The sequence below is a fragment of the Trichechus manatus genome, unplaced genomic scaffold (assembly GCF_000243295.1).
Source record: "Trichechus manatus latirostris isolate Lorelei unplaced genomic scaffold, TriManLat1.0 scaffold00049, whole genome shotgun sequence".
Lineage (NCBI taxonomy): Eukaryota > Metazoa > Chordata > Mammalia > Sirenia > Trichechidae > Trichechus > Trichechus manatus.
The window spans coordinates 3,437,635-3,452,932 of NW_004443985.1; the positions used below are offsets into that span (position 1 = coordinate 3,437,635).

General features: G+C 45.5%; 1 protein-coding gene across 2 annotated transcripts in view; it reads right to left on the bottom strand.

Annotated features, from left to right (window-relative positions):
* Positions 1-15,298, bottom strand: part of STAC (SH3 and cysteine rich domain) — a 141,471-nt gene that overhangs the window by 13,496 nt on the left and 112,677 nt on the right. The gene's annotated exons all lie outside the window — the stretch shown is intronic.

Sequence of the window (15,298 nt, forward strand, 5' to 3'; positions counted from 1 at the left end):
AAATTATAATACCTATATTAAACCCAGAAACCCTGGTGGCGTAGTGCTTAAAAGCTATGGCTGCTAACCAAAAGGTGGGCAGTTTGAATCCACCAGCTCCTCCTTGGAAAACATGGGGCAGTTCTACCCTATCCTATAGGGTCACTACGAGTTGGAATCGACTCGACAGCAATGGGTTGTTTTTCTTTTTTAAATATTAAACCTATTGCTGTTGAGTCGATTCCAACTCATTGACACCCTATAGGACAGAGTAGACCTGCCCCATAGGGTTTCCGAGGAGCAGCTGCTGGATTTGAACTAGCAGATCTTTTGGTGAGCAGCCATAGCTCTTAACCACCACTCCACCAGGGCTACTTGGAAACCCTGTGGGGGCAGTTCTACTCTGTCCTATAGGGTCACTATGAGATGGAATCAATTAGAAGGCAACGGGTTTGGTTTGGTTTCCTTGGTTCCCTTAGATGTTTGGCAGGAGTGGTTGGTTAATAAAATAGTCTTTAACTTCTTAAGTGGCTTCAGACATTGACCTGTGGTGTGATTCAGAACTTTGGAAAAGCTTTTCCCTGTCTTCACATGCCCCCGACCTTGCCCCTCCACTCCAGGTAATGACCACAAAAGTGAAGCAAGGCTGTGGAGCTTGGAGCTGGTGTTTCACTGACCAGGTGGTGGGGGTTGCAGTGGAGATGCTGGCCGGGTTGAGGATAGCCAAGTAGCCTGCAGGTGGACAGCAATGTTCACTGGTGAAGCGGGCATTACCAGTTGCATTTTACACTAACTCTACCAAATCAGTTCACCTCTTGCACGACCTGTCTGAGTCAACTAGTGCTGCTATAACAGAAATACCACAAGTGGGTGCCTTTAACAAACAAATTTATTTTCTCACAGTTTAGGAGGCTAGAAGTCCAAATTCAAGGTGCCAGCCAGGGGCAGATTATCTAATAGGCAAGGTAAGCACAGTGCTTACCTTGCTTACCAGGTCATCTGTAGTGAACAATTTCACATTTTTCACCACATCAAAGATTCTGCTTCTAGGTATGGCCGGCATCTGTCTCTCTCCCAACCCCACAGCACCTGCCTACAGAATCAAAGCCTCTTTTCAAATTTACAATCCCTGACAGGGGCGGATGACTCAGTAAGCAAGGTAAGCACAGGTTTATTTGTGCTTATTTACTAATCTGTAGTGCACAATTTCACTTATTTTTTCCCACATCAAAGATATGATGAAACCCATGTGAAACTGTGCACTACAGATTAGTAGGTAAGCACAAGTAAGTTGGTGCTTACCTTGCTTACCAGGTAACCTGACCCTGGTGCCAGCTCTTGGGGAAGGCTGTCTCTCTCTGTCGGCTCTGAGGGAAGGTCCTTGTCTCTTTTGAGCTCCTGCTCCTGGGTGATCTTCATGTGGCTTGGCATCTCTCTTCCCCCATCTCCACTCACTGGCTTGCTTGTTTAATCTCTTATATATCTCCAAAGAGACTGACTCCAGATACACTCTACACTAATCCTGTCCTGTCTCGTTAACCTAACAAAGACAACCCATTCCCAAAGGGCATTATAAGCACAGGCACAGAGGTTAGGATTTACAACACATATTTTGGGGGGACACAATTCAATCCATAACACCGATGCCTTGTCAAAACTTTACCAGAACTGCCCATTTTATTCCCTGGCTGTTTGGGCTATCTTTAATATTTCTTAGCTTTTCCTATTCATTAGGCAAAAAGAACCCCAGATCCAGTTCACGGCAACCACAAACACTCAGCCAAAACAGATGTCCTGGAAAACGAGCTAAAAACCACAATAAAAATAAAAACCAAACCAAACCAAACCAAACCCGTTGCCATTGAGTTGATTCTGACTCATAGTGACCCTATAGGACAGAGTAGATGCCCCATAGGGTTTCCAAGGAGTGGCTAGTGGATTCAAACTGCCGACCTTTTGGTTAGTAGCCAAATGCTTAACCACTGCACCACCAGGGCCGCAACCAAGCTAAGGGGAACACTAAAAGCAGCCAGCCAAGCTGCTCCGTTAATTTTAGATCTTCTGCTTGATTTTTCGCTAGATCCATTTCCCAGTTTCCATTATCCTGGTCCAGAATCTTGTACAGTCTGGGCACAATGGTGGGTCCCAAGGAACTCCTGAACTTTGCAGTTTGATTTTGTCTGAAGCCTGCCATCTGTAAGACTGCTTTCACTTTTCCAAGTCCACAGAGCAGCTCAGAGAAAAAGCATTCAGTTGAAGGGCCATTGGGAGGGGACTGGGTGAATGTTCCCGAGCTGTCATGGATCACGCTCTCCAGAACCTAAACGAGAGAGGCGTCTGAGCGAGAGGGAGGCTGCTAAACACATTAGTGACGTTTGGGAAGATCTGGGTTTCCTGATGTGGTGCAGCACCAGAACATAATACGCATCAGAGTCTTTCCTCAAATAGCCTTAATTGCATTTGGATGTCCTGGTGACTGTGAAGATTATTTTTAAATCAAATTGGTGCATTAGAATTACATTTAGTTTTAATTAAGTTGATGCGTTTGCCAAGCAGTAATGTACTTAGAGAATGGAAACAAGGCACTGAGGGAGTCTTACTCTGTCTTACTCGGTCTCCGGGGCTGTCCTTTCTTATTTTATGGTGGGTTTATAAAACCCTACAGGGTGAAGGACACTGAGACATACGTCACAGGTCAAACAGCCAGTGCAGAGCAGTGGACAGAACATTGATTGAGAATCAGGAATCCTGCTGTGGTGCTGGGTCTGCCACTGACCTAGTGCGTATCACTGGATAAGTCACGGTTTTTCTCAAGTCTGACACATGACTAGAATTCAGGGGAACATTCAACAACACAGACTTCGAAGTTTCAACTGGACTTTCTAGGCCTGGGTGCAGCCCAGGAATCGATATTTTAAAAATATTCTACAAGAGATTCTTATGCATGCAAAAGCTGGGCGATGAATAAGGAAGACCAAAGAAGAATTGACGACTTTGAATTATGGTGTTGGCGAAGAATATCGAATATACCATGGACTGGATTCTCAAATTTGACGCTGAGCCTCCTCAAGGTCAATGAGAAAAGGGAGACTGATGAGTTACAGAACTCTGGTCAAAGAGGAAGAAGCATATCAACATCCTCAGCAGAAACACAACTTCTCCTGGAAATGAATTCTCAAAACCTTTCTCAGATGGGCCTTCATAAGGGAGCACTGAGTGGCACATTGGATTCAGTCTCATGACTTCAAATATCATCTACATATTACGACCTAGGAATTGATATTCCTAGTCTAGACTCCATTCCCAAAATTCAAATTAAAAAATACAACTGCTTGCTAGATACGTCCTCTGAACATGGCCAAACTCAGTATGTCCAGATGAACTCCTAATGTTTCTCCCAACACATAGTCTTCCTGTTGTCTTTCCTACTTCAGTTGTTCAGCCCAATACCTTGGGCTCATCTTTGCTTCTGTCTTTCTCTCACACCAGAATCAGCTGAGGAGCTCATTAAAATTGGAGATGCCTACACTGCACCCCAAACCTCCTAGCCAGACATTGAGCATGGGGCTGAACATCTGTATTTGTATCAAACTCCCCACGTGATTGCAATTTGCACCATAGGCTGAGACCAGTAGAGACATCATCTAAACAAAGGGAAATAAGATGGCAGGATAAGAAGTTGGTCAAAAAACAAAACAAAACAAACCCACTGCCATCCAGTCAATTTTGACTCATAGCGACCCTATAGGACGGAGTAGAACTGCCCCGTAGGGTTTCCAAGGCACAGCTGGTGGATTTGAACTGCTGCCCTTTTGGTTAGCAGCCAAGCTCTTTAACCACTTCACCACCAGGGTTCCAAGCAGCTGGGTAAGAAGGGTTAATTCTATACATCCTTGGTGGGTGGAGCCAACAGATGGGCTTGGCTTGGATAATATCAAAAACTGGACAGTTGCCCAAACCATCAGAAAGATAAACAAACCACAATCCACTCTGGGTTTGGTGATGAAGAAGCAGCAAAGCAAACTGAGAGGAGGCACCTAGTGAGATAGGAGAAGCCTGAGGCTGACTGACATCCTCAAGCGCAGTAGGTCAACAGGAGAAGAATGGATGAGCGCAGTGGTTGATTTTATGTGTCCACTCGGCTAGGCTATGGTGCCCAGTTGTTTGCTCAAACACTAGGTTTTGCTATGAAGGTATTTACATCTGATTAGCATTTAAATCAGTTTACTTTAAGTAAAGCAGATTACCCTTCAAAATGTGGGTCTGCCTCATCCAATCAGCTGAAGGCCTTAAGAGCAAAAACAGAAGTTTCCTGAGGGAAACTTCCTCAAGACTGTAAATAGAAATCCCGCTGGGATTTCCTCATAGCGACTCTGTAGGACACAGCAGAACTGCCCCATAGGGTTTCCAAGGCTGTAAATCTTTCCGGAAGCAGACTGCCACATCTTTATTCTGCACGAGTGGCTGGTGGGTTCGAACCTCTGACCTTTTGGTTAGCAGCTGAGCACTTTAACCACTGCACCACCAGGGCTCCTTCTGGAATCTCTAGGCTGCTGCTTGACCTACAGGTTTTGGATATAAGACTGGTGGAGTATCCAGCCTGTTGCTTGACCTAGGGATTTGGGACTTGCCAGACCCCACAATCGCATAAGGCAACTCCTGAAAATATCCTTCTCTTTACAGATCTATCTCACTGGTTCTGTTTCGCTAGAGAACTCTGACTAGGACAGTGAAGTAGGAGAGCGCTGACCCGCGTAAGGCAAGAATTAATGAGCTTGCATTTGTTCCCGTTATCCTACCGAGTTTCTCCTCTGGATAATTGACAGCCTGACCTGTCTTGTTTTCAAAATTTTGCAGTACCTCCCTGTTTTCGGTCAGAAGTCGCCACCTTCGTTAAAGTAAAGCATGAGCCCTTACAGAGGGCTGCACAGTTACTGAGACGTCTGCAGAGCCCCGCCCACCAGACAAGGCCTCAGTCCTGCGATCGCTCGCGCTGAATCTGAGCCTGACCATGTGCTAGAAAACCCCTGGATGACAGGGACCAGAATTTTGTTTGTTTTGTTTTTTTTAAATTGTGCTTTAGCTGAAGGTTTACGGAGCGAATTAGCTTCTCACTAAACGATTAATGGACATATTATTTTGTGACATTGGTTGCCAACCCCGTGACATGTCGACACTCTCTCCCTCTTGACCTTGGGTTTCCCGTTTCCATTCGTCCAGCTTTCCTGTCCCCTCCTGCCTTCTCGTCTTTGCCCCTGAGCTGCTGTGCCCATTTACTCTCATATACATGGTTGCGCTACGTGTGTTATTGTTTGTTTTATGAGCCTGTCTAATCTTTGGCTGAAGGGTAAACCTCAGGAGTGACTCCAGTACTGAGTTAAAGGGTGTCCAGGGGCCATACTCTGGGGATTTCTCCAGTCTCTGTCAGAGCAGTAAGTCTGATTTTTTTTTGTGACTTTGAATTTTGTTCTTCATTTTTCTCCAGCTCTGTCTGGGACCCTCTATTGTGATCCCTGTCAGAGCAGTCGGTGGTGGTAGCCGGGCACCATCTAGTTGTGCTGGACTCAGTCCGGTGGAGACGGTGGTAGGGACCAGAACTTTGCTTCAAGCAGAGGATCATTACCAAGAATGTATATTTGTAGGACATTTTTATTTTCATATTATGGTTGTAAAAATACACGTAACATGACATTTGCCAATTCCACATTTTTCATGTGGAAAATTCGATAAAACCAATTACACCAATCATGTGCAACCATCATCAATGTCCATTGCCAAATTTTCTATTGTGGGCATTTTTCAACGTGACTTCCCCCGGAGGAGCTTCAGGTCTGTGAAATGCCCAAACTGTGTACACAATGGTGTATTTTTCCAGGCCCTTTATCTTTTGGAGCCCTGGTGGCACAGTGGTTAAGAGCTACGGCTGCTAACCAAAAGGTCAACAGTTCAAATCCACCAGTCACTCATTGAAAATCCTATGGGGCAGTTCTACTCTGTCCTATACAGGGCAGTTCTACTGTGTCCTATAGGGTCACTAAGAGTTGGAATTGATTAAATGGCAATGGGTTGGTTTTGGTAATCTTTTGTAAAAGTTCCAAAGGGGTTCAAATCTCCCCAAAAGATAAAGAACCATAAATTGCCTCATTGGAAAATGAACTGAACGGGCCATGTATATTCCCTAAGCACTACCGAGTTAAGACAGTCTTTCCAGAACGAAGACAGGAATGAATGCAGTTATCTAGGTATGGTCCTGCCCTGCAGTGATTTTCCACCACCTCTTTCTGTAACGAGGTCTGCATTTTCCCCAGCTGGGAGCTCTTAACGTAACCCTCTTGCTCTGCAGTTTAAAGTCATTCTTTCCTCACCGGAGAGAATGACCGCTCACTGACGTGGCTTCAAAGGCACCCATACGCCCTCTTTCTGGGAGTCTTGGCTTGGCTGTGATGCTGACTTACTGCAGAGCTTTCTCTGACCTCCCAAGGGTGCTTTGGATGCCCCTTTGAGATGCTGCTGTGGCAGCCGGGACTCCCTACCCCCCAATTCCTTACGCTAAATTGTAACTTCTTACCTACTCTTTTGCGGCCACCAGCCCCACAACCACTTGAGCTCCTTAAGACCCAAAACCAAACCAGTTGCCATTGAGTTGATTCCGACTCATGGCCACCCCATGTGTGTCAGAGCAGAACTGTGCTCCATAGGGTTTTCAATGGCTGAGTTTTCAGAAGTAGATTGCCAGGACTTTCTTCTGAGGTGCCTCTGGGTGGACTCGAACCACCAACCTTTCGGTTAGCAGTCGAGCACTTTAACTGTTTGCACCACACAGGGACTCCTGTTTAAGACCAGGCCCTGTGAACTGTTCACCTAGCAGAGAGTGTTGTTGGGTACGGTTGAGTTGGTTCTGACTCATAGCGACCCTATGTACAACAGAACAAAATGCTGCCTGGTCCTGCACCATCCTCACAATTGTTGCTGTGCTTGAGCCTATTGCTGCAGCCACTGTGTCAATCCATCTCGTTGAGGGTCTTTACCAAGCATAATATCTTTCTCCAGGGACTGGTCCCTCCTGATAACATATCCAAAGTACATGTGACAAAGTCTTGTCATCTTCACTTCTAAGGAGCACTGTGGTTGTACTTCTTCCAAGACAGATTTGTTTGTTCTTTTGGCAGTCCGTGGTAAATTCAATATTCTTTGTCAACACCATAATTCAAAGGCATCAATTCTTCTTCTGTCTGCCTTATTCATTGTCCAGCTTTTACATGCATATGAAGCGACTGAAATACCATGGCTTGAGTCAGGCGCACCTTAGTCCTCAAAGTGACATTTTGCTTTTTAACACTTTAAAGAGGTTGTTTGCTTGCAGCAGAATTGCCCAGTGCAACATGTCCTTTGATTTCTTGACTGCTGCTTCCATGGGCGTTAATTATGGATCCAAGTAAAATGAAATCCTTGACGATTTCGATCTTTTCTCCGTTTATCATGACGTTGCTTATTGGTCCAGTTGTGAGGATTTTTGTTTTATGTCGAGGTGTAATCCAGACTGAAGGCTGTGGTCTTTGATCTTCATCAGTGAGTGCTTTAAATATGCTTCACTTTTGGCACGCAAGGCTGTGTCATCTGCATACTGCAGTTTGTCAGTGAGTCCTTCTCCAGTCCTGATGCCTCCCTCTTCATACAGTCCAGATGCTCAGATTATTTGTGCAGCATCCAGATTGAATAAATATGGTGAAAAGATACAGCTCTGATGCACACCTCTTCTGATTTTAAACCACGTAGTATCCAGTATCCCCTTGTTCTGTTCAAATGACTGTCTCTTGGTCTATGTACAGGTTCCTCATGAGCATAACTAAGTTCTGGAATTCCCATTCTTCACAATGTTATCTATAATTTGTTACGATCTACACATTGACTGCCCTTGTGTAGTCAATAAAACACAGGTAAACATCTTTCTGGTATTCTCTGCTTTCAGCCATGATCCATCTGACATCAGCAATGATATCCCTGGTTCCATGTCCTCTTCTGAATCCAGCTTGAATTTCTGGCAGTTGCCTGTTGATGTACGGCTGAGCTGAAGTCATTTTTAAATTATCTTCAGCAAAATTTTACTTGTGTGTGATATTAAGGATATTGTTTGATAATTTCCACATTCTGTTGGATCACCTTTCTTTGGAATGGACACATATATGGATCTCTTCCAGTCAGTTGGCCAGGTAGCTGTCTTTCCAATTTCTTGGCATAGATGAGTGAGCACTTTCAGCGTTGCATCTGTTTGTTGAAACATCTCAATTGGTATTTTGTCAATTCCTGGAGGTTTGTCTTTTGCCAATGCCTTCAGTGTAGCTTGGACTTCTTCCTTTACTACTATTGGTTCTGGATCATATGCTACCTCCTGCAGTGACTGAATGTTGACCAGTTCTTTTTGGTACAGTGATTCTGTGTATTCTTTCCGTCTTCCTTTTGACTTCTGTTTAAGACCAATCCAAAAACCCGTTGCTGTCGAGTTGATTCCGACTCATAGCGACCCAATAGGGCAGAGTAGAACTGCCCCATAGGGTTTCCAAGGAGCGGCTGGTGGATTTGAACTGCCGACCTTTTGGTTAGCAGCTGAGCTCTTAACCACTACGCCACCAGGACTCCTGTTTAAGACCAGGGCCTGTGAATTGTTCACTCAGTAGAGAGTAGATGCTCAAAAACCACATGATGAGTGGTAAATAGATGAAAAAAATTGTGAAAACAGCTATACAAGGGTAAAAATCACTTTAACTCAATTTCAACTGATGCTTTGAAACAACCAGGAAGAGTTGAGTTAAGGCCATGCCATCTCCAGAGTTTCTTACGACTATTAGCTAGGATACAAACGGTTGCCAATGTTTATTCAAACTTGTTGATGCAAACTCCCTCAGACTCACTGCTTCCAAAAGTCTGGTGATTCATGAATCTATTCCCTTACTTGGAATTACAAAAGAAGATACGCTTTTCTTTGAAGCCCCCAACGTTTCGGTATTCTAACACATACTGAAATAGCAATTAATTTGTTTCTCTCTTAGAATTTCACGATATTGAAACAACAGTACCCTTTCCCCTTTTGGCCCAAGAGCTTTTTTCTTTTTCTGCTTTTTCCCTTCTCCCTTTGCCTTTATGAAGAAAGGCCATTACCACATAAACCTGTCTGGGGAGAGGTGATAAAGATGAAACAACTTAGATGTGGGAGGCCAAGGTGACTTCCTCGGAATAAGCATTATCAGGTCACTGTAATATGCATTTGAACCTTTAAGTCTTTTATTTACCCCTGAATCCTTTATTTCAGAGTCCCTAAGGTGTTTTAGGGGCAGTGGCTAAGAGCCCGGCTGCTAATCAAAAGGTTGGCAGTTCGAATCCACCGGCTGCTCCTTGGAAAACACATGGGGCAGTTCTACTCTGCCCCATAGGGTCGCTATGAGTCAGAATCGACTCGACGGCAACGGGGTGTTAAGATGTTTTAGGGGTCCTTGCTTACTTGTAGTTCTTTATATCTGCTGATGACTTACATGCTGTGCAACTAAACAAAGCCAAAGAAAGTTATTCCTACTCATTCAAACAAGGTGCCTTGGTGTGAATACTAGCGATGGCTCCAAGGCTCTGTTTTGCAGGTTTCTGAACCCAAAAGCAGAGAGGATGATGGAATCAGTTATATTATAATGTTGAGGGCAGAATTTACTTTCATCAGAAAGGTAAGTGTGCGTTGTCAAGCTCTTGCTGATGTTGACGTGTGTGTGTGAGTGCGTGCGCTTATCTGAATGAGTGTGTGTTTGAGTGTGTGTGAGTGTGAATGTAAATGCATGTGGGTGAGTGCGTGACTGTGGGTGAGTGAATTTGTGTGAGTATGTCTGCGTGTGAGTGTGTGTGTAGGAGTATGGGTGGGAATGTACGTGTACATGAGCGAATCACACACACATACACATACACTTGGTCGAGATGGTTTGAGCCAAGGTCTTTGTGAGTTCCTGAGGCAATGTATGATGATAACCATGTCAATGCAATTATAATGGGCTTCTCCAGCTTTTAATATTTCAAGTAGTATGTGTAAGGAGCTTTGCTCATGAATTAAGCTGGCAGTCTAGAACATGAAGCTTTCACAGCTCTTGACAAAACTTGATAATAAGGGCTATTGGTGGAAATTGTCTGAAATGCTTAATTACAGCAGTTTAATTAGTACACAGGCTCATTATACCCTGACAGGGGAACCTGGGTGGGAGTGCTTTTTAATATTATTAAACCTCAAACCATCAGCAATGCTCTGGGGACCCCAACATGGTTGTCTTGGGTGTCAGGGATAAATTCCACCCCTATAACTTGTCACGTCAGCGACCGCACAACTGACTCAGAGGATGAAGGTAGAGCTTCAGAGCCTCCACATCAATGAGCCAAGCAGATAAAGTCACACTGAATGAGCTCAAAGGCCAGAGAGAGCCTTTAACTGTGTACTCCCTGTCTCATTTCCTTGGGTAAGGTGGATGAGCTTGTTCGGAAGACTAGCAAAGAAAACACTGGAAAGATGCAAATTCTAAAGATGAGGCAGCTGGAATATGCCGTGCACCTCACTCGGCACTAAGCATGAAATCCCACGTCTTATTTACATGTTTGCATTTCATACTCAGTCTCCATACGAAGGAGAAAACTGAGACTCAGCGCCTGGACAGTTTGCTGGAGCTGATGCAGCCTGCAAGTGACGGAGCTGGAAACCAGGCCTGGCTGTCTCTCAGACATTTTCTCTTTTCTTCCCTGCTACCTTGTTCTCTTCTACCGTCTGCCCACGATGGCGGACAGATAGAGAATCATCGTGGTCTGTATCTGCTCCAGTGGTTTGGGTCAGTGATGCAGACGGATTTATGAGGGAAGCATATTTTGCACTGAAACCGGCGCACATGAGCAGACCGTGGGAAGCCTCCGCTTTACAGGATGCATCCAGTGACAGGACCACAGCCCTGCCAGGAGAAGGGGTATCCGCTGCCCCAAGGATAAAGGGGCTAACGGAAGCAAAAAGAAATCTCCTTTTAGAAGTGAGGAAGTGGAGGCGTGGATGACTGGTGTAACTTTTCCAGGCATCCCGGGGCTCACACAGCTAGTGAGGGGCCTCGCTATGCCGTAAATCCAGGCCTTCTAACTTCAATGCCCACGTCATTATGTCTTTTCACAGCTCTTCAAACACTTTTTATTCTTAAACATCGAGTGAATCCATGCTGATACCATATTTGTTCTCTGTCTCTTTCTTTCCCTCCTCCTTCCCTTTCTTCTCTCTCTGCCTCGCTCATCTCTTAATTTTGAAAAGGAAGCCTCTACTTCTGGAGTATGAAATCCAACTGATTGGAACTAGCACTTATGAAGCCCCTACTGCATACCAGATACTGTTATTTAAGCACAGCCATCTTATAAAGACAGGCCTTATTATCCCTATTTTTAAGACGAAGAAACTGAAGTTCAGAAAGTTGGGTGATGTGCCCTATTCGAAAGTAGACGAGTTGAGATTTGAATCCGTTCTGTGGGACTCGAACGTTGAGATGAGCCCATTACTCCCTACTCTTGCCGGGGTGTCATCCACAATGGATCAGATGCGAGGAGCGGGGGGCAAGACGGGAAACAGAGACCAGGGAGGGTCTGCTGAGAGATGAAGGTGGGAGCAGATACAGTAGATTTAAGCAAAGAGAACCAGTAGGAATTGACCATCAGTTTAATTTTGGGCATGAAGTAAAGGGAAAACTTCCCAGTGGCTGGCTGGAGGCCTGAACCGACGGTGACATCATTTCTCCAGGGAGCAGGTTTGCGGGCGGGAGGGCAGAGCTATACTATGCACCACCTGTGGGGTAGGCAGGTAGAGATGTGAATCCAGAGGTGTGTGGACAAGTCCAGACCATTGGCCTTTGGTGGAAAAAACTTTCTCTGTTGTTGCTATTGTTAGCTATCATTGACTCACGGCGACCCCATGCACAGCAGGATCGGACATTGGACCATTGTGATTCACAGAGCTTCCACCGGCTGATTTTCAGAAGTAGATCGCCAGGCCTTTCTTCCTAGTCTTAGTCTGGAAGCTCCGCTGAAGCCTGTTCAGCATCATAGCAACACGCAGACCTCCACTGACAGATGGGTGGTGGCTGTGCATGAGGTGCCTTGGGGATTGAACCTGGTGTCCTGCATGGAAGGAGAGCATTCTACCACTGAACCACCGCTGACTCCTACCTTCTCCATTATTGAGCAGGTATGTGACAAACACCTGTGAAAGGGATGATTGGCGCTGCTGTGAGCAGGTATGTGACAAATACCTGTGAAAGGGATGATTTGCGCTGCTGTGAGCAGGTATGTGACAAACACCTGTGAAAGGGATGATTTGCGCTGCTGTGAGCAGGTATGTGACAAACACCTGTGAAAGGGATGATTTGCGCTGCTGTGGTCTATGGTGGCTCTGCCACTTGGGCCTTCTTCACCCGCAGGGTCACACTCTTCACATCTTCTGTCCGCTCGCCTCCTTTGTTCTCTTCCTGAGGACACTCTCCCTTGTGCTCCACTAGATCAGAAGGTGGGTGAGTAAGAACGATCTCTTATGAAAAGGAATTTTTCTCTACCTTGTGATTTGAGGAGAAAAAGAACCCACAAAGCACCAGTTCATTCAAGGAATTATATCAAATCCCCAAAGCATTGCCTTACACACTCTAAATCAAGCGCCCTGCTTTTAAATTGGAACCTACAATCTCTTAGCAAAAAAAAGTAAGTGTGATTTATCACTCCAATCTTGCAGCCCATGTATCGCAGACATTTAACTCCTGGGAATGAATAGCCTTGTTTGCCTTGAAGCAGACTGTAGACATTTGATTCGTGACCAGGCATCTTGACTTTTAATGGCCTGCAACCAACTAAAATAAGCAGAAAAAGTTACTACCAGCAAGAGGCAGGGAGACACCATTACTCAGTACCCCGGTAGCATGCTGTGTATCTCTGGGATTTCTTTTTTTATACCTAATGGCTTCAGAACAATGTTTGAATATAAGACTGTGGGACCTGTCCCACAGGAAACAAAACCCAAACCCAAACCAGCTGCCACTGAGTGGATCCCCACTCGTGGCGAGCCCGTGTGTTGCAGAGTAGAACTGAAATCCATGGGGTTTTCAAGGCTAGGAACTGCTGGAAGCAGATCGCCAGGTCTTTCTTCCAAGGCACCTCTGAGTGGGTTCAAACTGCCAATCTTTCAGTTAGTAGTTGAGTGATTTCACCATTTGTACAAGAGGAAGTTGTGAACTATTGAATTCTAGAGACCCTGATGACGATCTCAAGAAGGACCCTGCAATACTTGTACATACAGCGTACGGTAATTATTACCCCCTACTCATTGCAAAGTAAATATATGTCACTGTCTGCATCAGAGGTCAGCGGGCCATCTGCTGAAGGCAAGGCATCATCCCCGAGATGACTCCTGGGCGGGCTGGGACTCACAGGGCTTGTCATCTCTCTGGCAGACTAGGGCTTCACTTGATAAATGCCATCTCCTCCTCCCACACCGAGGCCGGGACTCTTCAGGTAACATCGACAACTACAGCCGGTGAGTTCTGTGTGGCGGATCTTACTCAAGGATGGAGAGAACTCCGATGTGCCAGAGCTTAACTGTCTGAGCAAAACTAAGGCACCAGGATTCAGGCCGTCAATCTGCTCTGAAATGCCCAAGAATCACTTGGAAGCAGACCTCAAACTAATAACGAAACAAAGCGGACCTCGGGGTATGAGCTGGGGGAGTTGCCAGACCAGGCAGGCAGGATAAATGGATCTGCTGTAAGTCTCTCTATCCGCTTGGTTGCTGCACCCACCTGAAGGAGCAGCCAAGCTGCTGAGGTTAACCGTGATGGCATATGGAACCTGGGAAACAGGGTCTAACTGGAGCTTCTCAGTGTCCCTCTCCTTTTTAGGGGCTTTCAGGAAAGTAGGGGAGAGGGCTGATATCACTAAGTGGGAGAGCATATTCAGGCAAGTGTGAGAAAGACCATACCGGGAAATGGCGCAAACCTTAAGATGTAGAGAAACTCCAACAACTCCAAGCTGGAGAGGCAAGACCTTCTAGAAGCCATCTGGAAGGAGCGACTGGTGATTGATAACTAAGTCTGCATGCCACTCAGACAAGGGGTTGCTGTTGTTGGGTGCCGTCAAGTTGATTTCAATTCATAGCAACCCTATGCAACACAGCAGAACTGCCCCTGGTCTTTCTCCCATGGAGCGGCTGGGTGGGTTTGAACCACCAACATTTAGGTTAGCAGCCAAACTCAACCGTTTGCGGTACCTGGGCTCCTTCAGACAAGGGGAGTCCACCCCAAAATGGAGGCGATTTCCCCAGTGCTCTGGCATTTAAATTGTTTTCAATGCTAATTATCTCTCCATTCTTTTCAAAAGGGGAAAGAACCAACCTGTAAAAGCAAGCCTCTTCTATTCTGCTTTAGGACTGGAAAATGCCAAAGCTTTCTCCAGAGATGATTTATGTTTTGGGGTCAGGAATGGAGGAAGGGAGCAAAGCTTTTTCCTTGGGAGAAGCCAACGAGTACCACATTCATAAAATTCGTAATAACTACCACTTACCGAGTGTTTACAGTTAGGCACTGTTGTGGATTGAACCGTGTCCCCCCAAATATGTACTGAAGTTCTGGCCCCTGTAGCTGTGGATGTGATCATGTTTGGAAATAGGGGTTTTCTTTTGTTAAAGAGGTCATACCAAAGTAGGATGAGTCCTAAATCTTATCACTTCTGAGTTAGAAAAAGAGCAGGACACAAAAACGCAGAGACAAACTCCCTATGAAGACAGACAAACACGACAGATGCATCTACAAGCTCATGAACGCCAAGGATTGCCGGCAACTACTAGAAGCTGAAGCAGACAAAGAAGGTCCTTCCCCTGGAGCCATGCCCTGAACTCAGACGTTTAGCCTCCTGAACTGTGAGAAAATAAATGCCTGCTTTTTAGGGCAACCTACTCGTGGTGTAATTTGTATCAGCAGGCCCAGGTAACTAAGACAGGCACGGGGCTACGTGCTTCATTCATTTCATCCTCATGAACCCTCAAGGGGAACATGTCATCATTATTCTTTCACAAATAAGAAAACCAGAATAACGAGATGTTTATAACTTGCTTAAGGTCACATAGTGTAACCTGACCCTACAAATGCCAGTAAATTTCCATTAGTCCTTAAACTAGCCCAAGCCAGATTTGGCCCACCCTACATGTGCAGAAGGGCCAGCTGTGACTGCTAATTGAGTTCAACAGAGGACGCAGCAACAGGTGGAGCGAATCAGAAAGAAAATCATCACCCAG